Source organism: Pongo pygmaeus, chromosome 7 (assembly GCF_028885625.2).
Source record: "Pongo pygmaeus isolate AG05252 chromosome 7, NHGRI_mPonPyg2-v2.0_pri, whole genome shotgun sequence".
NCBI lineage: Eukaryota > Metazoa > Chordata > Mammalia > Primates > Hominidae > Pongo > Pongo pygmaeus.
Window position 1 is genome coordinate 88457385 of NC_072380.2, and position 6028 is coordinate 88463412.

General features: G+C 30.0%; 1 non-coding gene across 1 annotated transcript; it reads right to left on the bottom strand.

Annotated features, from left to right (window-relative positions):
- Window positions 1-4081: 4081 nt before the first annotated feature.
- On the bottom strand, window positions 4082-4271 carry LOC129043351 (U2 spliceosomal RNA). Its single transcript, XR_008504437.2, has one exon. It is a non-coding gene; the product is annotated as a U2 spliceosomal RNA (small nuclear RNA).
- Window positions 4272-6028: the final 1757 nt, after the last annotated feature.

Sequence of the window (6028 nt, forward strand, 5' to 3'; positions counted from 1 at the left end):
CTAATGTTTGATAGCAGAGTGAGTATAGTCAACAACAATGAATTGTGTATTTCAAAATAGCTATGAGAGAGCACTTGAAATGTTCCACAGATATAGAAATAATAAATAGTCAAGGTGATGGACAACCCAGATACCCTGACTTCATTGTTACACAGTCTATAAATAAACAATGTCACATGAACCCGATAAGTACATACAAATATTCTGCATCAGTAAAAAAGCAAAAAATACAGAGGGATGGCTTCCCCTTGCAAATGAGATAAGGCAAGAAATAAAAAGATATTCATAGTAAAAAAAGATGAAATATAACTGTCTGTATCTTCAAACATTATTTGGAATATAGAAATTCCTTAAAACCGATTAAAAAGCTACTAACACTAATACAGAGTGTTTAGTAAGGTTGCAGGACACAAGGGCAATATTTAGAAGATACTATTTTCCCCTCAACACAGTTAATTAAATATTTTTATAATTAATATATACTATTTTCCCCTCAACACAGTTAATGAAGTATTTTTACAATTAATATTATATAAAAAAGAACACTTTATTCCTCTCCTAAGCCTCTTCTATAAGTAACTGTCACCATAGCTTAATGTACCTCAGATTTAATCTATTGGCAAGACCATGGTTCTATCTTCAAAATTTTCTGTCATTTTTCCTCCATTTCCACTGTTACCATTCTCCTCGAAGCCATCATTAACTCTTTTCTTACATTACTTATGATTCCTTCTAATTTATCTCTCTCCTATTTTCCTTCTTACTCCCAAAAAAAATCCTTTTCCACTTAGTAGCCAAAATGGTTATTTTTAAATCTTAAACAAGATCATATTACTCCTCTGCTTAAAATTTTTCAAAAGCTTCAAAATGCTCTAAAAATAAAATCTAAGCTTATCTCGGCCTGTGTCATAGAGCAGCACTTATTAAAATGTGCTCTGCAGACCCATGGGGATCTTCGAGACACTTTCAGGGGATCTGCAATGTCAAAACTATTTTATTAATAATACTAAGATGTTATTTGCCTTTTTAACTTGTTCTTATTTTTCACTGACACAGCAAAAGTAATGGTGTGTAAAACTCAGTGCCTGACAGTTTCCTAACTTGTAATGACTTTTCTGATAAGACAGGAGATACCATTAATGTTGTTTTTAAAATATCATATAAAGAAATGTGTCAACACCTGCGGGATCTGCAAAACTCAGTCAACCATTATTTTCCAAATAACCAGTGCATAATAGTATAGCCTAATTCATGGGTAAAGACGCATTTAAAGTTTAAGATAAACCACTGGATTTTAATGAGACAGAATAAGAAAAGTTTATTAGGACAGTTTCAGATTCCACACTGCAACTAATCTTTAAGAAACTACAACTTGGTTTTGGTGTCATGCCAAAAACGAATATCCACGGTTATCTAAAAGACTATTAAAATATTACTCTCTTATTCAACTATTTATTTGTGTGATTTCTTTCACATATGGCAACCACACAATATACGACAATAGATCGAATATAGAAATAGATGTGAAAATTCTATTTAAAAATATTTGAAAATATATAAACAATGCCATTCTTCTCTGAAATGTTGTTTTGGCTTGGAAAACATAGATTTTTTAAATACAAATGTTATTTATGTTAATATATTATGGGTTTATTATTATTACTCCCCAAATAAATTAACAGAGATATTTTTAATATTCAGAGCTTTAATATATAATATAATAAGTATTTATAGATATGACTGACATACACAAAATATTTGGAGTATTTATTTTTTAAAAGTGTAAATGAGTTCTGAATTCAAGTAGTCTGACTAGTCTCATAGTGAAATTCATCAGCTTGACTGAGCACTGTGTATCATCTTTCATCATCTTGCTTCTATAGGCAAAATATATGAGGAATATATATTTAGTTCATAAAATGCTTAAGTTGTCTTAGTTTACTGTTTCTGATTTTAATCCCTAAATTTAGGAAAGAAAAAATACTTAAATATAAGAAGTGTGTTTTTTAATAAAAGCCATGACACTTGCTGCTATGTAGAGATATAACATATTTTTTCTATAAATTTTATTAAAAAGTGATTAATTTGCCTTCTCCTAGAGGGATAAGATAATAAGGATTCAAACACACACACACACTCACATGTTCATTCAGATCAATTCAGCCTATCTCTTTGTACTATTTTTTTAAATAATCTAGTTGAATCTGATTGTAATAAAAATGAGAGAAACACCTACAATTTTACACAGTTGGAAGACAGATCATTAGAGTTTTCATTCCTAGTCATACGGGATCTGAGTCCATTCCAATACACTGATTAAAATTGAAGGGTCCATCCCAGCACGATTGTAGATTCCATTAAACTCTTCCCCTATATCCAACTACTCACAAGACTGTATGATCTGCCTCCTAAATGTCTTTCCAACCTTTTCTCTCTCTGCCCTATCCATTGTTTATTAGAATTCAGCTTTCTTTCTATCTCTTTCTTATAGAACCAAACTCTTCCTGTAAATTACACTGGTTCAACTGTTTCCTACTTCAGAAATGTTTACCTTCCTATTTATTCTGCATAGAATAGCTTCACTCAGCACTAAAGATTGCTTTCTCCTTCTCATTCTTTATTTCTAAATTAAAATATTATTTCCTTAAAGCCATCATCCTTGACAAGTGTGTCTCTAAAGATGTCATACTTCCCATCTGAACCCCTCAGTCTCTATCTTGTTACTCGACTCTTTTATTTTTTACTACTTCATACCACTTTGAAAACTCCTGGTTTGTTTGTTCACTTGGCTATTGTCTTGTTCCTACCCTACAATGTATATTCTCATGAAGGAGAAACTCTGTGGGTCGTTATTGCTACACATGTCTCATTAAATAGTCATGGAATAGATTAATCAGTAAATTAATGAGTCAGGATTGAATTTGTAAATAGTATATTTAAGTTATAAGAGCAAATCTTCTATTAATTAAGTTTACCTTGTTGAAGTCACTTAAGCCTCCAGACTTTCCACTACAAACATGAGTAAAATTGCCATGATCATTAAATTAGATCATTGGACATTGTAAAGCATTTCTTGAGGCAAACTATTATTGAAATTAGGTGAAATATAACTATATGTGTGTGTGTGTGTGTGTATTAAATAGTGTGTGTTTCTATTCTATTATCTGGAATTAATAGTATTATATTATTGGGAATTCATAAAATGTGAGGAATTTGTAGAAGACTACTAATAAAAATTCATCATAAATTCAGAAGTCATGACTTTTCCACAAGAGCAAAAATAACAAATCACTACAAAATAATTCATTAATATTAAACAATTTATTTGAAAAAGTAACTTTCCAGTAGCCATTGGTATTCTTTTCAGTACTTTGCCTTATAAAAAGTAACCGTTCTCATTCTAATCTTCTTTTTGAAACTAAAATAAACATTTTTTTATCTTCTCCAGAGCTCACAATCAATGGGACAATAATTACTGTATATTCATAGAAAAGGAGTCTTGAGCAATATTAAAATGTTCACTATCCACTATAACAGTGAAAGAGAAAATGAAAATTTCTGATTAGGGTAGCAACTGAAAGGAAAAGAACTCAAAAAAGCATTCGTTGTTTACTTGGCTTTCTGTAATGCACCAAAAAAAAAAAAAAAAAACAAACCACAAAATAAATAATGTTGGCTTAATTTAACTGTTACCAGAAGAGTCCTAGGACTGTATTTCTTTCATAGTCAGGAAAACAATGTAAAATTCTTGTTTCAGTGCTCAAATGAGAGAGGAGACAGGCTCATAGAATTTCAAAAATTCAAAAGAAGTTTAACAGTCATTATGTGTGATGGATTCCTACCTGGGATTTAATGGTCTCCAAGATATCTCAACTCATCTTTGAAATATCTTAGTATAACAAATGACCAAAGAAAGGAGACTTACCCACAGTAAGCCAAGTAAAATATTGATTCTTTCCATTTAACTAGACTGTAGTAACTAATAGTTACATTTCAGTTCAAAAGGTCTAATTTAATATTATGCAGTACTTTGTTATGTTTAAAAGAAAAGTAAGTCAATAATGTATTTTTTAAAATTCCTCTTGGGGGTACCATTTCTGAGAATACTGATAGGCCAGGTCAATATGTGAAGTGGATGGAGCAAGCTCTTATTCCATCTCTGAGTTCCAAAAATTCATTTAATATTGCATCCTCAAATAGAGGACATATCAAGTATTAAACTGGAAAGAATAGATGTACACTTGATCTTAGCCAAAAGGCTGAGAAACAATCATAAATCATCTTCTAATAAACATATTATCTTTTCATAGATAGTAAATAAAGGATTTTTCAAAATATTGAGTTCATATATTAGGCATCATAATAAATACTTCTAGGAAATCAATTGAAAACAAATGATCTAATCCAATTCTCTCCTTCTGCAAATAAAGTATGAAAAGCCTAATGTGCAAATAACTAACCCAAGGTTATTCATTTTCTTATGACCAAGTATGTAACTACAAATAGTGTAATGCTAATCTGGTGCATATTCATGTTCATTAAAGAGAAGCATTTCCCATATTGCTATACTTGACTTGAGAAAGATATAGTTCAAATCCTACTTCTTCCTAACCACAAATAGCCATCCACCTTTAAGTGGATAACTTTTTTGCATTATATGGAAGAAGACTATATTTTTCAGAATAAAAACAAAGTATGTAGGTTGACAAAAATAGGGACAAATCAATGATATTCATGAGGTTAATATTTGATATTCAGATGTACGTTTCAAAATATTCAAATATTCTCTATAGAAAGAGCTACAGTATTTAATTATTAAGCCCAAATTTTATTCATACTTTTATTTTAAAATCATCATTGTCTTTGCATCAGTGAATCACTCTGAAATATTTTAATCTGGCACTTCAAATTACTGTAAATATCTTCCCTTTATTAGAAAAATTGGTAGCTTTTTGAAGGTCATAATACACATTTTCAAAAATAGTTTATAAATTGGAAAGAGTGTAACTTGAAAGAGATATATATATTTGAATTTGAATATAAATTATACCACTAATTAATAATAAACTCTTGTTCAAATTACTTGGCTTTATTTTTCTCATTTGTTAAGATGGGTACACTAGCACCTGGTTACTAGGGGTACTGAGAAGATTTCTTATAACTTTTTAATATTTTCTTCACCAATGGTAAGCACTGTGTGCATATAAAACCTTTCTCAGCTATTTGGCCTTGAAAAATATTTGTTGAGCAAATAAAATAAATAAATACATGAAAATAAATATACAAGAAAATAGCACATGTAAATTGACTGACTGAGTACCTAAAATATAATGGGACCTCATTTAGTGGTAAACATAATTGTCATTGTAATTTATAATATAAAAATTAGATATTATTAACAACTAGGACCAGTCTTCAATATGGTTTATCTAGATTCTCAATAGAAAAATTGAACAGCTCCATAGAAAACATTTAATAGAGTTTTCCCCATGAAATACCTGATTAGGATACCAGCAGTTTTAAATATAATAAAACATTTTCCATGTCTCTATCATTTCTAAGGCACGTATTTACTGGTGTGCTAGTTTGGGATCTTTAAAATGAAAAAGCACTGATTCGTAGTTTTTGTCTTATTCTGTGATATAAATAGCCTTTATTACATCCTAATTTCTCAGCTTCTCAATACCACATGTGGAACAAATTTTATATATTTCTTTAATAAATGAAAAACATCAGGAAGATGTGCTTAGGTCTATTTAGCAGCATGAAATTCATTTCAAACACAAATTCTAAGTTCTTTTTATTTGCTAAGTGAATACAGGCAACATGCTCACCCTCTCTGCTTTCTTAGTATCCTAAGATATAAAATCAGGTAGCTGTATTGACCTACACACACATACACAAATGCTAATTTGTGACAATGGAACAAACACATTATTTCAACCGGTTGAAGGTAATATTATATATTAGTAATCCATAATATTATGATTTTTTTTAGAATAATACTTGTTGAGCCCCTCGTATCTTA